Here is a 22,765-nt window from a genome sequence, read left to right as displayed (position 1 = left end):
ATTGTGGTCTCGGACCTAATAGGATAGAAAGAGTTGACAAATCTTAAAAAAACTTGGTATGACCAAAGCTTAATAAATTATAACACTGCTTGCAAAGTTTCATAACAATAGGATATATATTATAGACACTATGTTAAATTCTATACTCATCTTTGCGTGTTAAATTTTGACGTTAAAATTGAAAAATTTCAACTATCAACATTTTGGGCTTTGAAAATTAAAATGTTGCAAAAAAATACTTTTCAAATGCCCTAATATATCATTTATTATGTACTTAAAGCAATAGAGTACTCATTTGATTTATCAGACTTAGCATAATTATTCAAAAGTCAAATTTATATCAGCCTGGGCCTAAAAATTGAGGTTTTTCAATGAAAGGGGGCCTTACATGAAGATGTAATATATTCCAGCAATTTTAAATTTGTGAAGCTTTTTGGTTATAAATAATCCTTACATATGTATTGAATGTACTTTAAATAGAAAGAAAAGTTACAAATAGCATATCATATTACTTTAAAAGGGTCTTAAGCCAAGCAAGACTGGAAAAAAATAAGGGTCAATTTAAGCCGTGCCACATATTTACATTAAAAAATGCATATTGAGGCTATAAGAAATAAAAAATTGTGTCCTTTTTATCATTTCTATACTCATGTGACATGATACAACAAATCTGAGCACAAAAAAGGCTCTTGCAATTAACTTTTCTTACAGACAGTATGGTCTGATACAAAGATTTTTGCCTTTTTAATAAAAACTTGAATGCAATTTTAGTCTCAACAGGCTTATATTTAAACCACTTGCTATCCTACAGAAGAAAAGAAAGATATTATGTGAAATGGAACAGGTACATTAGACATTGTAAAGTGCTTTTGATACAAATTTAGTGAGGTCTTTATTGTAGACTTCAAATTTTATGTACCAAGAACCCCACTTTTGACTTCATCCAAACAGGGCGTTAGACAAGGGTCATTTATACAACACATTTTGTACATATTATCTGAAATAACCTTCTTTTCTGTAGATTCTGAGTTCATAAACAAGTAAAAGTACTAGATGAAGGCACATAAACACAAGTATTGACACATGAAAACCTGTCAGATAGAAAGTCAGGATGCCATGAATGCATCAATATTGAAAAAGCCTTGAAATGCCTATTTTGACCATAAAATGCCAAAATTGGTCATTTTTGCAGAAATTCTATAAAATAAAAGTTTAAATCCTTTAGTTTCATGCTATTTGACAAAGTGACACCACCAAATCATTTAGGGAAGTTGCCAAAGTTCAGATTCTATATTTACAGACTTCACCTCTTAGGTCCGAGAACACAATTAATTCGTAGTGCATTTCTTTTAGAACATAAATGAAAATAAAAAAAATCCCACCTGCGCTTTCCCAATGAAACTTTTACAGTGTGTTGTACTACTTTTGGGACAAATTATATCAAAATTATAGAAAACTTCATCGCCTCTAACTCAAAATATGGACAATTTTGTGTTTAGGGTGTCTTGAAATCTTTTGACAGCTTCCGAAGTGCTAATTTTTAACCTTTTTCAGCTGGACCAAATCACTACTTTCCTGTAAAATTCTGGACCCAAATTTTTTTACAGTGTAATTTCACCCCCTACTTACAATTTGAGGCATTAAACTCGGAGAAATAAATTTGGAAGGGGTATAAAAATTATTGGCAAGTAACCCACTGTTAACACTAGGGACTATATTCGTGAACAACGAAAATCAAGGGACGACAATTGTGGTCTCGGACCAAACTATGTAGGTATCTTAAATATATATTAAGCTTACTGAATCCCATGTCAATTAGTTATTTGTTGTATTGCTGTAAAATTAAAGAATTAAGTTATCTTGGTATAAAAAAGCTAGGATTTGCAATTCGGACAAAATAGAGATAGTACACTTTAAATTTTTTAATAACTTTTTCAAATCAACTTGGATTTTCATCAAACTATGTAGGTATCTTAGATATATATTAAGCTTACTGAATCCCATGTCATTGAGTTTTTTGTTGTATTGCTGTAAAATTTAAAAATTAAATTAATCTAGGTCAAAAAAGCTAGAATTTGCAGTTCGAACAAAATAGAGATAGTACACTTTAATTTTTTTAATAACTTTTTCAAATCAACTTGGATGTTCATCAAACTATGCAGCTATCTTACATATATATTAAGCTTACTGAATCCCATGTCAATTTGTTATTTGTTGTATTGCTGTAAAATTTAAGAATTAAAGTTATCTTGGTATAAAAATGGTAGGATTTGCAATTCGGACAAAATAGAGATATTACACTTTAATTTTTTTAATAACTTTTTCAAATCAACTTGGATTTTCATCAAACTATGTAGGTATCTTAGATATATATTAAGCTTAATGAATCCAATGTCATTTAGTTTTTTGTTGTATTGCTGTAAAATTTAAAAAATTAAATTACTCTAGGTCAAAAAAGCTAGAATTTGCAGTTCGAACAAAATAGAGATAGTACACTTTAATTTTTTTAATAACTTTTTCAAATCAACTTGAATGTTCTTCAAACTATGCGGCTATCTTACATATATATTAAGCTTACTAAATCCCATGTCAATTCGTTATTTGTTGTATTGCTGAAAAATTTAAGAATTTAAAGTTATCTTGGTATAAAAAAGCTAGGATTTGCAATTCGGACAAAATAGAGATAGTACACTTTAATTTTTTTAATAACTTTTTCAAATCAACTTGGATTTTCATCAAACTATGTAGGTATCTTAGATATATATTAAGCTTACTGAATCCCATGTCATTTAGTTTTTTGTTGTATTGCTGTAAAATTTTAAAATTAAATTACTCTAGGTCAAAAAAGCTAGAATTTGCAGTTCGAACAAAATGGACATAGTACACTTTATTTTTTTTAATAACTTTTTCAAATCAACTTGGATGTTCTTCAAAGTATGCAGCTATCTTACATATATATTAAGCTTACTGAATCCCATGTCAATTAGTTATTTGTTGTATTGCTGTAAAATTTAAGAATTAAAGTTATCTTGGTATAAAAAAGCTAGGATTTGCAATTCGGACAAAATAGAGATAGTTACCCTAACCCTAACCCTAACTTAATAACTTTTTCAAATCAACTTGGATTTTCATCAAACTATGTAGGTATCTTAGATATATATAAAGCTTACGGAATCCCATGTCATTTAGTTTTTTGTTGTATTGCTGAAAATGAAAAATTTAAAAATTAAATTAATCTAGGTCAAAAAAGCTAGAATTTGCAATTCGGACAAAATAGAGATATTACACTTTAATTTTTTTAATAACTTTTTCAAATCAACTTGGATTTTCATCAAACTATGTAGGTATCTTAGATATATATTAAGCTTACTGAATCCCATGTCATTGAGTTTTTTGTTGTATTGCTGTAAAATTTAAAAAATAAATTAATCTAGGTCAAAAAAGCTAGAATTTGCAGTTCGAACTAAATAGAGATAGTACACTTTAATTTTTTTAATAACTTTTTCAAATCAACTTGGATGTTCTTCAAAGTATGCAGCTATCTTACATATATATTAAGCTTACTGAATCCCATGTCAATTAGTTATTTGTTGTATTGCTGTAAAATTTAAGAATTGATTTTATCTTGGTATAAAAAAGCTAGGATTTGCAATTCGGACAAAATAGAGATAGTACACTTTCATTTTTTTAATTTCTTTTTCAAATCAACTTGAATTTTCATCAAACTATGTAGGTATCTTAGATATATATTAAGCTTACTGAATCCCATGTCATTTAGTTTTTTGTTGTATTGCTGAAAAATTTAAGAATTTAAAGTTATCTTGGTATAAAAAAGCTAGGATTTACAATTCGGACAAAATAGAGATAGTACACTTTAATTTTTTTAATAACTTTTTCAAATCAACTTGGATTTTCATCAAACTATGTAGGTATCTTAGATATATATTAAGCTTACTGAATCCCATGTCATTTAGTTTTTTGTTGTATTGCTGAAAAATTAAAAAATTAAATTACTCTAGGTCAAAAAAGCTAGAATTTGCAGTTCGAACAAAATAGAGATAGTACACTTTAATTTTTTTAATTACTTTTTCAAATCAACTTGGATGTTCATCAAACTATGCAGCTATCTTACATATATATTAAGCTTACTGAATCCCATGTCAATTAGTTATTTGTTGTATTGCTGAAAAATTTAAGAATTTAAAGTTATCTTGGTATAAAAAAGCTAGGATTTACAATTCGGACAAAATAGAGATAGTACACTTTAATTTTTTTAATAACTTTTTCAAATCAACTTGGATTTTCATCAAACTGTGTAGGTATCTTAGATATATATTAAGCTTACTGAATCCCATGTCATTTAGTTTTTTGTTGTATTGCTGTAAAATTTTAAAATTAAATTACTCTAGGTCAAAAAAGCTAGAATTTGCAGTTCGAACAAAATAGAGATTATGATAGTAAGCTATTAAAATAGTAAGTAAACCTACAAATCAAGAGTTACAAAATATTGTTAAAATATACCAAGGAAATACAAAATCAACCCCGAAAATTTCAATTTTTTAAAGTACCACCTATATCTTTAAATTTATCACAAATTTATTTGCAGAATAAAATTTTTTTAATTTTTGGGATACGATTGCTTTCAAGCAATCGGTAGACTTATACCGGTGTCTCAGAGCTTTGCCCTCACATCAATCGCTTTATTCTAAACATAAAGGAATATCTCAGATTCTTATAAAAAAAAAAAAATATTGATATTTTTTTTTAAGACAACTTCTTATTTTTTTGCATGAAACTTAAAATCTTCATTGTATATGTTATAAATTAAAACTGAAGTATACACAGTAGGTCCAAGGACATAGTTATCGTCCTTTGGTTTTTGTTGTCTACGAATATAGTCCCTAGTGTAAACAGTGTATAACTTGCATGTTTTATTTAAGACACTTTTCCAATTTATTTATTTATATTAAATGCTTGAAATATTTAAGTAGGGGAATGAAATTACATGTCAAAAAAATTTGGGTGCTGAAACTTTATGTTAAGTAGTGAATGGGTCCAGTTCTAAAAGGTCAAATTTATCACGTTTGAAGCTGTCAAACTGAATTTTTCACCCCCTTAACACAGAATTGTCTTTATTTTGAGTTAAAGCAAGTAGAAGTTTCTATAATTTTGATATTATTTGTCTCACTGGTAGTACACTACATTGTAAAAATATTTTTGAGAAAGAGCAGGTGCAATTTTTTTAATTTGAATTTTTTGTCTAAAAGAAATGCACTACAAAACAATTGTGTTCTCGGGCCAGTACTCAAATCTGGCCAGTATAAAAATGTAAATGAAAAAAAATATATTTTCACTTTATTGCACTGTCAACATAAATACTAGTAACCGTAAACTTAAGCATCTCTTGATGTTTAAAATTAGGGCAACAGTAGTTTATTGCTGTGCAAAAAAACTTTTCAGCCTTACGCACAAAAAGAACATAATTTAGATGCTGTTTTATCATATTCTAACATAAGTGAAGAGACCAGTTCAAGATTACATATAGAAAAATATATATTGTCATTTTTTAAGGCTATCAGCATTAATATTTGTAATGTAAGACTGTTAGAACTCTCAATTTTTGTAAAACTATTCATCCTTAAGGACACAAGGAATAGAATTTTAAATGCTGTTTTATGATATTTAAAAAATAACAACATACAAATATTTCTATTTTTCTTTAAATGAAACAACATGTTTTGATATTAAGAACTAAAAATCCTTCATTTATCTGACTAACTTATTGCCTGTTAAAATAAATTTTGCAATTTTGCAATTAAATTTATTTACCATTGTTCAACATATGTTCAAATATTCATTCTATGAAAGAAAAAATAATTAAATATGCAGCCAGTACAAAGCTAAGAAAATAAAAAATAAAAAAGTAGTGTCACATTCTATTGAGATTGTTATAAATTTATATTACACACCTGACTCTTCTAAAGCCATCAATTTAGTAAATTCATTCTTCTGTATTTCCACAAAGAACAGAATTTTAATGTCGTTGTATAATTTTCTAATAAAATAGATCTTTATTTTATGCAGCAACATTTTCTAAATTTCTTAATTTAAATTTTTACTCATTAATGTCTAACAAACCAAGTTGAAGTTTAAAAAAAGTAATCAATTATCAGACCAGTTTAAGATTACATAGAAACAAAAGAAATTTATCACTATTTATCGCTTTTTAATGCCTTTAGCATAAATATAAGTAAATTAAGACTACTAAAACTTTCATTTTTTGTAAAACTTTTCATCCTTAGTGCCAAAAATAACAGAATGATAATGCTGTTGTATAATATTCTAGCATAATACATTTGTAATAAAACCAGTTTAAGATTATATAGAAACAAAAGAAATTTTATCACCCTTTAATGCCTTTAGCATAAATATAAGTAAGTTAAAACTACTAAAACTTTCATTTTTTGTAAAACTTTTCATCCTTAGAACCAAAAATAACAGAATGATAATGCCGTTGTATAATATTCTAACAGAATTAATCATTACAATTTTCTATAAAGAGACAACATGTTTTGAAATAACTAAATATGAAACCAGTACAAGAATATTAATAAAATACAAGAAGTAGTGTCATTTTTTATTGAGATCAATATCAATTTTACTCCCCTCACTCTTCTGAGGTTATCAATTTATTAAAATCATTCCTACATATTGGTAAAAAGAACAGAATTTAAATGTTGTTGTGTAATTTTCTAATTAAATAGAAAATAATAGCATCTTTATTTTATGCGACATAATATTTTTAATTTCTTAACTTAAATTTCTTCCATTTATGTCAAACAAACCAATCTGAAGTTTAAAAAGTAATCAATTATTAGACCAGTTCAAGAATATATAGAATCAAAAGAAATTTTGTCACTATTACATGATTTTAGTATAACTAGAAGTAATTTTAGATTACTAGAACTTTCATTTTTTTAAATTTTCTCCCTTAGTGCTTCAATAACAGAATGATAATGATGTTTGGGGAGAGTTTGGATCCCACTAACATGTTTTGCCCAACCACATTATTTATATATGTGCCTGTCCCAAGTTAGGAGCCTGTAATTCAGTGGTTGTCGTCTGTTTATGTGTTACATATTTGTTTTCGATCATTTTTTTTTACTTAAATAAGGCTGTTAATTTTCTGGTTTGAATTGTTTAACATTCTCTTATCGGGGCCTTTTATAGCTGACTATGCGGTATGGGCTTTGCTCATTGTTGAAGGCCATACAGTGACCTATAGTTGTTAATATTTGTGTCATTTAAAAAAAAGTAATCAATTATCAGACAAGTTTAAGATTATATAGAAACAAAAGAAATGTATCACTATTTATCGCTCTTTAATGCCTTTAGCATAAATATAAGTAAATTAAGACTACTAAAACTTTCATTTTTTGTAAAACTTTTCATCCTTAGTACCAAAAATAACAGAATGATAATGCTGTTGTATAATATTCTAACAGAATTAAGCATAACAATTTTAGACAACATGTTTTGCAATAACTAAATATGAAACCAGTACAAGAATATTAATAAAATACAAGAAGTAGTGTCACTTTTTATTGAGATCAATATTTATATTACTCACCTGACTCTTCTAAAGCTGTCAATTTTAGTAAATTTATTTCTCTGTATTGGGTTAAAGAACAGAATTTTAATGTCATTGTATTATTTTCTAATAAAATAGAAAATATGAGCTTTTTATTTTATGCGACACTTAACTTAACTTTCTGCTCATTAATTTCTAACAAACCAATTTGAAGATAAAAAGTAATCAATTATCAGACCAGTTTAAGATTATATAGAAACAAAAGAAATTTTATCACTCTTTAACGCCTTTAGCATAAATATAAGTAAGTTAAGACTACTAAAACTTTCATTTTTTGTAAAACTTTTCATCCTTAGTACCAAAAATAACAGAATGATAATGCCGTTGTATAGTATTCTAACAGAATTAAACATTACAATTTTCTATAAAGAGACAACATGTTTTGCAATAACTAAATATGAAACCAGTACAAGAATATTAATAAAATACAAGAAGTAGTGTCACTTTTTATTCGAGCGTCACTGATGAGTCTTTTGTAGACGAAACACGCGTCTGGCGGATATACAAATTTTAGTCCTGGTATCTATGATGAGTTTATTTTTATTAAGATCAATATTAATATTACTCACCTGACTCTTCTAAAGCTGTCAATTTCAGTAAATTTATTTCTCTGTATTGGGTAAAAGAACAGAATTTTAATGTCGTTGTATTATTTTCTAAAAAAATAGAAAATATAAGCTTTTTATTTTATGCGACAACATTTTTTTAAATTTCTTAACTTAAATTTCTTCTCATTAATTTCTAACAAACCAATTTGAAGTTAAAAAGTAATCAATTATCAGACCAGTTTAAGATTATATAGAAATAATAGAAATTTTGTCACTATTTAATGCCTTTTGCATAAATATAAGAAAATTAAGACTACAAGAACTTTCTTTTTTTGTAAAACTTTTCATCCTTAGTGCCAAAAATGACACAATGGTAATGCCATGGTATAATATTCTAACATAATTAAACATTACAATTTGAAACAGCATGTTTTGAAATAAGTAAATGCATGAAACATGAAATCAGTGCAAGAATATTAATTAAAAAAATAAAAGTAGTGTCACATTCTATTGAGATTGTTATAAATATTACACACCTGACTCTTCTAAAGCAATCAATTTAGTAAATTCATTCCTCTGTATTTCCACAAAGAACAGAATTTTAATGTCGTTGTATAATTTTCTAATAAAATAGATCTTTATTTTATGCAGCAACATTTTCTAAATTTCTTAATTTAAATTTTTACTCATTAATGTCTAACAAACCAAGTTGAAGTTTAAAAAAAGTAATCAATTATCAGACCAGTTTAAGATTACATAGAAACAAAATAAATTTATCACTATTTATCGCTCTTTAATGCCTTTAGCATAAATATAAGTAAATTAAGACTACTAAAACTTTCATTTTTTGTAAAACTTTTCATCCTTAGTGCCAAAAATAACAGAATGATAATGCTGTTGTATAATATTCTAACATAATACATTTGTAATAAAACCAGTTTAAGATTATGTAGAAACAAAAGAAATTTTATCACCCTTTAATGCCTTTAGCATAAATATAAGTAAGTTAAAACTACTAAAACTTTCATTTTTTGTAAAACTTTTCATCCTTAGTACCAAAAATAACAGAACGATAATGCTGTTGTATAATATTCTAACAGAATTAATCATTACAATTTTCTATAATGAGACAACATGTTTTGAAATAACTAAATATGAAACCAGTACAAGAATATAAATAAAATACAAGAAGTAGTGTCATTTTTTATTGAGATCAATATCAATTTTACTCCCCTCACTCTTCTGAGGTTATCAATTTATTAAAATCATTCCTACATATTGGTAAAAAGAACAGAATTTAAATGTTGTTGTATAATTTTCTAATTAAATAGAAAATAATAGCATCTTTATTTTATGCAAAATAATATTTTTAATTTATTAACTTCAATGTCTTCCATTTATGTCAAACAAACCAATCTGAAGTTTAAAAAGTAATCAATTATTAGACCAGTTCAAGAATATATAGAATCAAAAGAAATTTTGTCACTATTAAATGATTTTAGTATAAATAGAAGTAATTTTAGATTACTAGAACTTTCATTTTTTTTAATTTTCTTCCTTAGTGCTTCAATAACAGAATGATAATGATGTTTGGGGAGAGTTTGGATTCCAGTAACATGTTTTACCCCACCACATTATTTATTTATGTGCCTGTCCCAAGTTAGGGACGACATCAAAAGTTCAATGAAGGATAAAAAACTTAATTCACATAGTTTTTTCACTGACCCCCACACCCCCCTCTTAACTTAATTTGGAAAAAATTGATTGACCAATAGGGATATATGTAAAATCGATTTCAGATTAACAAAACTTGCATCAATGTTGACCCTCCCACCCCCAAACTATTTGATTTAAGTTTTTTATCCTACATCGATCTTTTGATGTCGTCCCTTAGGAGCCTGTAATTCAGTGGTTGTCGTTTGTTTATGTGTTACATATTTGTTTTTGATCATTTTTTTTACTTAAATAAGGCTGTTAGTTTTCTGGTTTGAATTGTTTAACATTCTCTTATCGGGGCCTTTCATAGCTGACTATGCGGTATGGGCTTTGCTCATTGTTGAAGGCCATACAGTGACCTATAGTTGTTAATATTTGTGTCATTTTAAAAAAAGTAATCAATTATCAGACAAGTTTAAGATTATATAGAAACAAAAGAAATTTATCACTATTTATCGCTCTTTAATGCCTTTAGCATAAATATAAGTAAATTAAGACTACTAAAACTTTCATTTTTTGTAAAACTTTTCATCCTAAGTGCCAAAAATAACAGAATGATAATGCTGTTGTATAACATTCTAACATAATACATTTGTATAAAACCAGTTTAAGATTATATAGAAACAAAAGAAATTTTATCACTCTTTAATGCTTTAGCATAAATATAAGTAAAAACTACTAAAACTTTCATTTTTTGTTAAACTTTTTATCTTTAGTGCCAAAAATGACACAATGGTAATGCAATTGTATAAAATTCTAACATAATTAAGCATCACAATTTGAAACAGCATATTTTGAAATAAGTAAATACATAAAATATGAAACCAGTACAAGCATATTAATAAAATAAAATAGGTAGTGTCATTTTTAATTGAGATTGATATAAATATCACTCACCTCACTCTTCTAAAGCTAACAATTTAGAATAATTATTCTTTTGTCTTGGCAAAAAGAACAAAATTTTAATGTCGTTGTACAATTTTCTAATAGAATAGAAAAAATAAGCATCTTTGTTTTATGCAACATCATTTTGTTTTAATTTCTTAACTTAAATTTCTTCTTATTAATGTCTAATAAACCAATCATCCTTAGTACCAAAAACAACAGAATGATAATGTGTTGTATATTATTTTGATATGAGCGTCACTGATGAGTCTTATGCAGATGAAACGCGCGCGTCTGGCGTATAAAATTGTAATCCTGGTACTTTTGATAACTATTGTATAATATTATAACAGAATTAAATATTACAATTTGATATAATGAGACAACATTTTTTGAAATGTTGAAATATGAAACAAATACAAGAATAATAAAAGAAAAGAAATAGTTCACTTTTTATTTAGATCGATATAGATATTACTCACCTGACTCTTTTAAAGCTATCAGTTTAATAAAATTATTCATCCGTATTGGCCAAAAAGAACAGAATTTAAATGTCTTTATATGATTTTTTAATAAAATAGAAAATATTAGCTTTTTTAATTTATGCAACATCATTTGTTTGAATTTCTTTTCATTAATGTGTAACCATATATATCAAAAAGATGTGGTATGATTGCCAATGAGACAACTGTCTGCAAGAGACCAAAATGACACTACCATTAACAACTATTAGTCACCGTACAGCCTTCAACAATGAGCAAAGCCCATCCTGCATAGTCAAGATATAAAAGGCCCAGATAAGACCATGTAACAAACCAATCTGTAGTTTGAAAAGTAATCAATTATCAGAACAGTTCAAGAATATATAGAAACAAAAGAAATTTTGTCACTATTTGATGCTTTTAGCAGAAATATAAGTAACTTTAGACTACTAGAACTTCAATTGCTTGTAAAAAAAATTCATCCTTAGTGCCAAAAATAACAGAATGCTAATGCCATTGTATAATATTCTTACAGAATTAAGAATAACAATTTTAGACAACATGTTTTGAAATAACTCAATATAAAACCAGTACAAGAATATTAAAAGAATTATAAAAGTAGTGTCAGTTTTTATTGAGATCAATATAAATATTACTCACCTGACTCTTCTAAAGCTATTAATTTTAGTAAATTTATGTCTCTGTATTGGCTAAAAGAACAGAGTTTTAATGTCGTTGTATTATTTTCTAATAATATTGAAAATATTAGCATCTTTATTTTATGCAACAACATTTTTTAAAATTTCTTAACTTAAATTTCTTCTCATTAATGTCTAACAAACCAATTTGAAGTTTAAAAAGTAATCAATTATCAGAACAGTTCAAGAATATATAGAAACAAAAGACATTTTGTCACTATTTGATGCTTTTATCATAAATATAAGTAACTTTAGACTACTAGAACTTCAATTGCTTGTAAAAAAAATTCATCCTTAGTGCCAAAAATAACAGAATGATAATGCCATTGTATAATATTCTTACAGAATTAAGAATAACAATTTTAGACAACATTTTTTGAAATAACTCAATATAAAACCAGTACAAGAATATTAAAAGAATTATAGAAGTAGTGTCACTTTTTATTGAGATCAATATAAATATTACTCACCTGACTCTTCTAAAGCTATTAATTTTAGTAAATTTATGTCTCTGTATTGGCTAAAAGAACAGAGTTTTAATGTCGTTGTATTATTTTCTAATAATATTGAAAATATTAGCATCTTTATTTTATGCAACAACATTTTTTAAAATTTCTTAACTTAAATTTCTTCTCATTAATGTCTAACAAACCAATTTGAAGTTTAAAAAGTAATCAATTATTAGACCAGTTCAAGAATATATAGAAACAAAAGAAATTGTGTCACTATTTGATGCTTTTAGCAGAAAAATAAGTAACTTTAGACTACTAGAACTTTAATTTTTTGTAAAATTGTTCATCCTTTAAGTGCCAAAAATAACAGAATGATAATGCCGTTGTATGATATTCTAACAGAATTTAGCATAACAATTTTAGACAACATGTTTAGAGATAACTGAATATGACACCAGTACAAGAATATTAATAGAATACAAGAAGTAGTGTCACTTTTTATTGAGATCAATATCAATATTACTCACCTCACTCTTTTGAGGCTATCAATTTAGTGAAAACATTCCTCCATATTGGTAAAAAGAACAGTATTTAAATGTTGTTGTATAATTTTCTAATTTAATAGAAAATAATAGCATCTTTATTTTATGCGACATCAATTTTTTATTTCTTTACTTAAATTTCTTCGATTAATGTCTAACAAACCAATCTGAAGTTTAAAAAGTAATCAATTATTAGACCAGTTCAAGAATATATAGAAACAAAAGAAATGTTGTCACTATTTAATGATTTTAGCATAAATAGAAGTAACTTTAGATTACTAGAACTTTCATTTTTTTTAAATTTTCTTCCTTAGTGCTTCAATAACAGAATGATAATGCTGTTGTATAATATTCTAACAGAATTGAACATTACAATTTGAGACAGCATGTTTTAAAATATCTGAATATGAAACCAGTACAAGAATATTAATAAAATACAAGAAGTAGTGTCACTTTTTATTGAGATCAATATCAATATTACTCACCTCACTCCTTTTGAGGCTATCAATTTAGTGAAAACATTCCTCCATATTGGTAAAAAGAACAGTATTTAAATGTTGTTGTATAATTGTCTAATTTAATAGAAAATAATAGCATCTTTATTTTATGCGACATCAATTTTTTATTTCTTAACTTAAATTTCTTCGATTAATGTCTAACAAACAAATCTGAAGTTTAAAAAGTAATCAATTATTAGACCAGTTCAAGAATATATAGAAACAAAAGAAATTTTGTCACTATTTAATGATTTTAGCATAAATAGAAGTAACTTTAGATTACTAGAACTTTCATTTTTTTTAATTTTCTTCCTTAGTGCTTCAATAACAGAATGATAATGCTGTTGTATAATATTCTAACAGAATTGAACATTACAATTTGAGACAGCATGTTTTAAAATATCTGAATATGAAACCAGTACAAGAATATTAATAAAATACAAGAAGTAGTGTCACTTTTTATTGAGATCAATATTAATATTACTCACCTGACTCTTCTAAATCTATCAGTTTTAGTATATTTATTTCTCTGTATTGGGTAAAAGAACAGAATTTTGATGTCTTTGTATTATTTTCTAATAAAATAGAAAATATAAGCATCTTTATTTTATGCGACAACATTTTTTAAAAATTTCTTAACTTAAATTTCTTCTAATTAATGTCTAACAAACCAATTTGAAGTTTAAAAAGTAATCAATTATCAGACCAGTTTAAGATTATATAGAAACGAAAGAAATTCTGTCACTATTTAATGCCTTTAGCATGAATATGAGTAAATTAAGACTACTAGAACTTTCTTTTTTTGTAAAACTTTTCATCCTTAGTGGCAAAAATAACAGAATAATAATGCTGTGGTATAACATTCTAACAGAATTAAGCATAACAATTTTAGACAACATGTTTTGAAATAACTGAATAAGAAACCAGTACAAGAATATTAATAAAATACAAGAAGTAGTGTCACCTTTTATTGAGATCAATATCAAAATCATATGACTTTAGTACAGGGCTCTGCAGGCCATTTATGCATGCTAATAAGTCGATGTTATTTCTTTTAAATATTTCTTCCATGGTTATATTAATCTAAAGATCTGTATACTTTTTGGTTTTGATTCAAAATTTTATTTTTGTGATATTTAGTTTTTTATAAAAAAAAAAACAGGGTGAGGGGTTTCCCTCTGTGTCTCAAAAACTATATATGGTTATTGCTTAAAACTTTCTCAGAAACTATTGATGATTATTGCATATAATTTCCACATAAGACGACAGGCGTATCATGCGCTCATGGCTCAGCTGTTTATTACCAATATTTTTAAAAATCATTTCTGTGAAAAAAAATAACCAAATATGAAACAATTTCATGAATATTAATAAAATAAAAAAAAAGTATTGTCACTTTTTATCGTAATTAATATAAATATTATATATATAAATGTCCCCTAAAATGTGATCATATATATTTTAAATGCTTTGTTTTAATATTTCAGACTTATAATTGTGATATTTGTGCAAAAGTATTAAAATCCAGATCTGGTCTTAGGAGACACAAGTTATATTTCCACACAGAAAGCAAAATAAGTTGTGGAATATGCCCAAAATTCTTCAAATCAAAAGATGCTCTACGGAAACATGAGAAAACTGTTCATCAGGTAATTATATGGTACAAAATCTTTAAGCAGTATCAAACATGAGTCGATTTTATATAATTGTAATTTGTTTCATACAAATGTAACAGTGAAATGGAATTACATCATATAATTGTTTCATACAAATGCAGAATGAGATTTCTGGTTTTATTATCGACAATGTTAATGAGAGATATTGTTCTGATTGCATCTGGGATATCTTCACCTATCTTTATCAACTGTTTATTCAAGTTCAATAGTTATCAAAAGTACCAGGATTATAATTTATTCGCCAGATGCGCGTTTCCACCGCATAAGACTCATCAGTGACCAGTCAGGGATATAAGTCTATAGGGTTATTACAGAAAATAATATACATTAGTTATTGTGGACTAAAAAATCAAAGAACTCTGATAACATATGTATGTTACATGTTTCAAAGGGACAATATACATCATATGTTTAGTTAAATGGTATTCAAGTTCTGTTTTTACTATTGTCTTTATGTATACTTAACTATTGAAAGATGTAACAGTTCATAGAATAGTACACTTATATCTTATTAAGGATTTTACCTTATTGTACAGAAACGAAAATATGTGATATACTATAAGTCATAAGTTAATAAGTAGGGATCTGTAGACATCACCATTGTTTTTTTTTTATAGAAAGACAGTCAAAAGACATACCAAGGTGTAGGCAAGTTTCCTTGTGCTACATGCAAATCAGTTTACCGTAGAAATGAAGACTTACAAATTCATCTTGCCAGGTACCATCAGGTAATAATATGTACACTCAATGACATACAGTTCAATATAGTAGCCAACAAAAACTGGTTACTTTAGGTAACACAGAATATGGCACTACTTTTACAGAAAATGCCTGTACTAAGTCAGGAATATGACAGTTGTTATCCTTTCGTTTGATGTGTTTGAACTTTTGATTTTGCCATTTGATTTGGGACTTTCCTTTTTGAATTTTTCTCAGAGTTCAGTATTTTTGTGTTTTTACTTTTTAAACATTTCAAAATCGTATGTACTGGCGTGTTGTTGAACATTTGTTTTTGTAAGATTCTAATAGATATGAGCCAGTCCATACGAAAAGGTACATAGTTTTATCAAGATTTTTAGTGAATTATTTCATATATTGCAATCATTTTCAAAGTACAGTTGAAATTGCTTGATTTGCCAATTGATAATGTTAACCCCTGTAGCAGTGGGGATAAGGCTCTCGCTTACGATGCGGATACCAATGCAATCAAACGGAGCAACAGTTCGAATCCCCGTGCAACTGAGGTTGATTTATATTTTATTAAATAACTTAACTTAACTTGAATTTCAAATTTCTAAAACACAAGATGTCATAGTTTTTGTAATTTCCCTCATGTTTTTATGTTGTCTTACTTTTTTTAAACCTGTAGAACTGACAGAAATTATTGACTTTTGTCTCTGTAGTGTCATAAATTTTTAAGTTTCTGGTCGGTATAGCATTAGTCCGGGGAACAAATGATTTTACACTTGCTCAAATACCAAAAATTCAGATATTTCTACGTCTTTTTCTGTTTTGGTTGACAAATTCGGGATAGAATTGACAATCTTATGAATGTTTACATTAATGTAAAAAAAATTTCAAATAAAATCTTTTTTCAAAAAAACAATAACAAACTTTGATAACGTTTCCTGTAAAGTTTACCAAAAGGACTTTTTGTACCTTTTCGCATGGACTGGCTCATATATTAATTGATTACCAATACAAAATTTTTTAAGATAACAACTTATATTTCATTTTCATATTTATACAGGCTGGACCACCTTCAACTCCAGCAGTGTCACCAGCAGTGTCACCAGCAGTGTCACCAGCACTGTCACCAGCACTGTCACCAGCACTGCCACCAGTAGCACTGTCACCAGCACCAACTCCAGCTGTTCTTCAAGTTATAGACTTCGAAGACATGATGGTCATTGACAATAATCTCGATTTACTGGAATTGGAGCCATTTCGTTTTTTTGAATCTTAACCTTTATGTTTATACAGTTTTAACCGATAGTTGTGTATATAATTTGTTGCTATCTTGTCCCAAAAATATTCCAATTTTAACTTGATTTGTAGTTCAAGTGGAAATCTTCAAAGTTCCCCATACACCTTAATATTTGGCGTAGACGATCACACCCCCAAAATGCCCTTACAAAACTGTAGATATATTTTTTTCAGTATTATTTTTATTTTCAAACCCCCATATTTCCAAAGAGTAGGTCAAAATAGTAACCACCAATGCATCAAATACAGTCTACCAGCTTTTTTTCGAGCTTAAGAGAATTTTCCGTTATAATTACATAGCAAACAGAGATTAAAATATGAACCTTTAATTTCTTTACATTTAAAAGTAACATTCTTATTAAACTTTCTCTTTGAAAATATTTCAATCTTTTGTTTTTGTTAGTGTATACTTGTTAGAATGTTTGATGTAAAAATGTAAATATACTTTAACTGCAGATATATTTTTTTTCAGTATTATTTTTATTTTCAAACCCCCATATTTCCAAAGAGTAGGTCAAAATAACCACCAATGCATCAAATACAGTCTACCATTTTTTTTCGAGCTTAAGAGAAGTTTCCGTTATAATTACATAGCAGACCAAGATAAACATATCAATTTTTAATTTCAATAATGTCATTACATTTAAAAGTAACTTCCTTATGAAACATTCTCTTTGAAAAAATTACAATCTTTGTTTTTGTCAGTGTATAGTTGTTAGAATGTTCGATGTAAAAATGTAAATATTATTTTTTCAGTGCTTGCTTTTTGAGTCTACATATTGTGCTATGTGAGTGTGTAGTAGTTTGTGTGTGTTATTTATAAGGCATGAGTGTTTGTTGTGAAATGAAATGCAAGGTTTTTAGTGCTAACTGTATGAGAGTGTATGTTTTAGTGTTTACTTTTGTTGTATTTGTTAACTGCATACATACATGTATATTTTATTGTGAATATCACACCACAAATAAAAGATCCATTACTGTTTTGTTCTTATTTCTCCATGAACAACTCATCTGTTTCCAGAAAAATAGATCATAAAAAAACACCTCAAAATCTAGTTCATGGTATTCTTTGTCTCTCTGTGTTGTTTCTTGTGTAGTAATTTTACATATTTTTATAATGATTAAATGCCGTACATATCCTATTGCATATAACATTGGCTTAAACTAAATGCAAACAGAAGAAATCAGTATATAATTATTTTCTTAATTAAAATACCTATAATTGGCATTGAAAGCATCTCTGAAGAGTGAATTTATATATAATTATACATGAGGAAACTCCTGAACTAAGTCAGGGTCAGGGTAAGAAGAAGTGAACTTGAGCGAATATTTGACAACTGAAGTGCCATTTGTCAATTCCACACATACGTGACATTTCCCCAAAAGTACAGTGTTTAAAAAGTGACTTCACTATTCAATCATGTGTTAAATTCATTTGCACAGAGATATTTTCTTAAAATTAACTGTTCTTAAAAACAGAAAAAAATATGATCTAGAGAACTAAAACTTATGAGTAACACTGAGGTGTACGACCTCACTTTCCGACTTGAAAAGTACCAAAAACCATAACCTGACCCCCTGACCCCAACCCATCAGAAACCCTGACCTTTGAGACGTTCATGAAAATTCTTTATAAAAAAAAAAAAAATCGGATACCCCCAAGACTACTTATCCTTATTCGTAGAGATAAAGTAAGGCTTTCAAAATACTGAATTTAACTAATTCTGGGTTTGCATTACCTTCTCACAGTGTCTGGTAAACCTAATATGTATGCTTTTAATCTTAATCAAAGTAACAAATAGCGGGAGGAAGCATAATAGGTTAAAAAGTTAGAAATTGCAGTTCCGACGGAAATAGAGACATTACACTTTAATTTTGTTAATATCTTTTTCAAAACAACTTGGATTTTCATCAAACTATATAGCTATCTTAAATGTATATTAAGGTTACTGAATCCCAGGTCATTTTATTTTTTGTTGTATTGCTGTGAAATTCAAGAATTAATTTAATCTAGGTAAAAAAAGTTAGAATTTGCAGTTCAGACGAAATAGAGACAGTACACTTTAATTTTTTTAATAACTTTTTCAAAACAACTTGGATTTTCATCAAACTATGTAGCTATCTTACATATACATTAAGGTTACTGAATCCATGGTCATTTTATTTTTTGTTGTATTGCTGTCAAATTCAAGAAATAATTTAATCTAGGTAAAAAAAGTTAGAATTTGCAGTTCGGACAAAATAGAGACATTACACTTAAATTTTTTTAATAACTTTTTCAAAACAACTTGGATTTTCATCAAACTATGTAGCTATCTTACATATATATTAAGGTTACTGAATCCCAGGTCATTTTATTTTTTGTTGTATTGCTGTCAAATTCAAGAATTAATTCAATCTAGGTAAAAAAAAAGCTAGAATTTGCAGTTCGGACGAAATAGAGACAGTACACTTTAATTCTTTTAATAACTTTTTCAAAACAACTTGGATTTTCATCAAACTAAGTAGCTATCTTACATATATATTAAGGTTACTTAATTCCAGGTCATTTTATTTTTTGTTGTATTGCTGTCAAATTCAAGAATTAATTCAATCTAGGTAAAAAAAAGCTAGAATTTGCAGTTCGGACGAAATAGAGACATTACACTTTATTTTTTTTAATAACTTTTTCAAAACAACTTGGATTTTCATCAAACTATGTAGCTATCTTACATATATATTAAGCTTACTGAATCCCAGGTCATTTAATTTTTTGTTTTATTGCTGTCAAATTCAAGAATTAATTTAATCTAGGTAAAAAAAGTTAGAAATTGCAGTTCGGACGAAATAGAGACATAAAATTGAGAATGGAAATAGTACACTTTAATTTTTTTAATATCTTTTTCAAAACAACTTGGATTTTCATCAAACTATATAGCTATCTTACAAATATATTAAGCTTACTGAATCCGAGGTCATTTAATTTTTTGTTTTATTGCTGTCAAATTCAAGAATTAATTTAATCTAGGTAAAAAAAGTTAGAATTTGCAGTTTGGACGAAATAGAGACAGTACACTTTAATTTTTTTAATAACTTTTTCAAAACAACTGATTTTCATCAAACTATGTAGCTATCTTACATATATATTAAGGTTACTGAATCCCAGGTCATTTTATTTTTTGTTTTATTGCTGTCAAATTCAAGAATTAAATTAATCTAGGTAAAAAAAGTTAGAATTTGCAGTTCGGACGAAATAGAGACAGTACACATTATTTTTTTTAATAACATTTTTTAAAACAACTTGGATTTTCATCAAACTATGTAGCTATCTTACATATATATTAAGGTTAATGAATCCCAGGTCATTTTATTTTTTGTTGTATTGCTGTCAAATTCAAGAATTAATTTAATCTAGGAAAAAAAAACAAGAATTTGCAGTTTGGACGAAATAGAGTCAGTACACTTTAATTTTTTTAATAACTTTTTCAAAACAACTTGGATTTTCATCAAACTATGTAGCTATCTTACAAATATATTAAGCTTACTGAATCCCAGGTCATTTTATTTTTTGTTTTATTGCTGTCATATTCAAGAATTAAATTAATCTAGGTAAAAAAAGTTAGAAATTGCAGTTCCGACGGAAATAGAGACAGTACACTTTAATTTTATTTATTACTTTTTCAAAACAACTTGGATTTTCATCAAACTATGTAGCTATCTTACATATATATTAAGGTTACTGAATCCCAGGTCATTTTATTTTTTGTTGTATTGCTGTGAAATTCAAGAATTAATTTAATCTAGGTAAAAAAAGTGAGAATTTGCAGTTCAGACGAAATAGAGACAGTACACTTTAATTTTTTTAATAACTTTTTCAAAACAACTTGGATTTTCATCAAACTATGTAGCTATCTTACATATACATTAAGGTTACTGAATCCTAGGTCATTTTATTTTTTGTTGTATTGCTGTCAAATTCAAGAAATAATTTAATCTAGGTAAAAAAAGTTAGAATTTGCAGTTCGGACAAAATAGAGACATTACACTTAAATTTTTTTAATAACTTTTTCAAAACAACTTGGATTTTCATCAAACTATGTAGCTATCTTACATATATATTAAGGTTACTGAATCCCAGGTCATTTTATTTTTTGTTGTATTGCTGTCAAATTCAAGAATTAATTCAATCTAGGTAAAAAAAAAGCTAGAATTTGCAGTTCGGACGAAATAGAGACAGTACACTTTAATTCTTTTAATAACTTTTTCAAAACAACTTGGATTTTCATCAAACTAAGTAGCTATCTTACATATATATTAAGGTTACTTAATCCCAGGTCATTTTATTTTTTGTTGTATTGCTGTCAAATTCAAAAATTAATTCAATCTAGGTAAAAAAAAGCTAGAATTTGCAGTTCAGACGAAATAGAGACATTACACTTTAATTTTTTTAATAACTTTTTCAAAACAACTTGGATTTTCATCAAACTATGTAGCTATCTTACACATATATTAAGCTTACTGAATCCCAGGTCATTTAATTTTTTGTTTTATTGCTGTCAAATTCAAGAATTAATTTAATCTAGTTAAAAAAAGTTAGAATTTGCAGTTTGGACGAAATAGAGACAGTACACTTTAATTTTTTTAATAACTTTTTCAAAACAACTTGGATTTTCATCAAACTATGTAGCTATCTTACATATATATTAAGGTTACTGAATCCCAGGTCATTTTATTTTTTGTTTTATTGCTGTCAAATTCAAGAATTAAATTAATCTAGGTAAAAAAAGTTAGAATTTGCAGTTCGGACGAAATAGAGACAGTACACATTATTTTTTTTAATAACATTTTTTAAAACAACTTGGATTTTCATCAAACTATGTAGCTATCTTACATATATATTAAGGTTAATGAATCCCAGGTCATTTTATTTTTTGTTGTATTGCTGTCAAATTCAAGAATTAATTTAATCTAGGAAAAAAAAACAAGAATTTGCAGTTTGGACGAAATAGAGTCAGTACACTTTAATTTTTGTAATTACTTTTTCAAAACAACTTGGATTTTCATCAAACTATGTAGCTATCTTACATATATATTAAGCTTACTGAATCCCAGGTCATTTTATTTTTTGTTTTATTGCTGTCATATTCAAGAATTAAATTAATCTAGGTAAAAAAAGTTAGAAATTGCAGTTCCGACGGAAATAGAGACAGTACACTTTAATTTTGTTTATTACTTTTTCAAAACAACTTGGATTTTCATCAAACTATGTAGCTATCTTACATATATATTAAGGTTACTGAATCCCAGGTCATTTTATTTTTTGTTGTATTGCTGTGAAATTCAAGAATTAATTTAATCTAGGTAAAAAAAGTTAGAATTTGCAGTTCAGACGAAATAGAGACAGTACACTTTAATTTTTTTAATAACTTTTTCAAAACAACTTGGATTTTCATCAAACTATGTAGCTATCTTACATATACATTAAGGTTACTGAATCCCAGGTCATTTTATTTTTTGTTGTATTGCTGTCAAATTCAAGAAATAATTTAATCTAGGTAAAAAAAGTTAGAATTTGCAGTTCGGACAAAATAGAGACATTACACTTAAATTTTTTTAATAACTTTTTCAAAACAACTTGGATTTTCATCAAACT

General features: G+C 26.9%; 1 protein-coding gene and 1 long non-coding RNA gene across 3 annotated transcripts in view; one reads left to right on the top strand and one right to left on the bottom strand.

Moving 5' to 3' along the window:
* Positions 1-17,050, top strand: part of LOC143074921 (uncharacterized) — a 36,163-nt gene extending 19,113 nt beyond the window's left edge. The window contains exons 3-5 of the long non-coding RNA XR_012978169.1: positions 14,959-15,120; positions 15,765-15,875; positions 16,898-17,050. This is a non-coding gene — a long non-coding RNA (uncharacterized LOC143074921). The remainder of the gene's footprint in view (positions 1-14,958; positions 15,121-15,764; positions 15,876-16,897) is intronic.
* Positions 1-22,765, bottom strand: part of LOC143074919 (uncharacterized) — a 101,899-nt gene that overhangs the window by 55,007 nt on the left and 24,127 nt on the right. The window contains exons 1-2 of one of the 2 annotated variants that reach the window (XM_076250122.1): positions 8,221-9,223; positions 7,631-7,671 (exon numbers count right to left, since the gene is read on the bottom strand). The exons of the other annotated variant lie outside the window; for it this stretch is intronic. The gene's annotated coding sequence lies outside the window, so the exon portion shown is untranslated. Of the gene's footprint in view, positions 1-7,630; positions 7,672-8,220; positions 9,224-22,765 lie in introns of those variants that run through there. 2 annotated transcript variants of the gene reach the window in all.

This window comes from Mytilus galloprovincialis, chromosome 5, assembly GCF_965363235.1.
Source record: "Mytilus galloprovincialis chromosome 5, xbMytGall1.hap1.1, whole genome shotgun sequence".
NCBI lineage: Eukaryota > Metazoa > Mollusca > Bivalvia > Mytilida > Mytilidae > Mytilus > Mytilus galloprovincialis.
The sequence above is the reverse complement of the archived record's forward strand: the minus strand, read 5'-3'. Positions and strand labels throughout refer to the sequence as shown.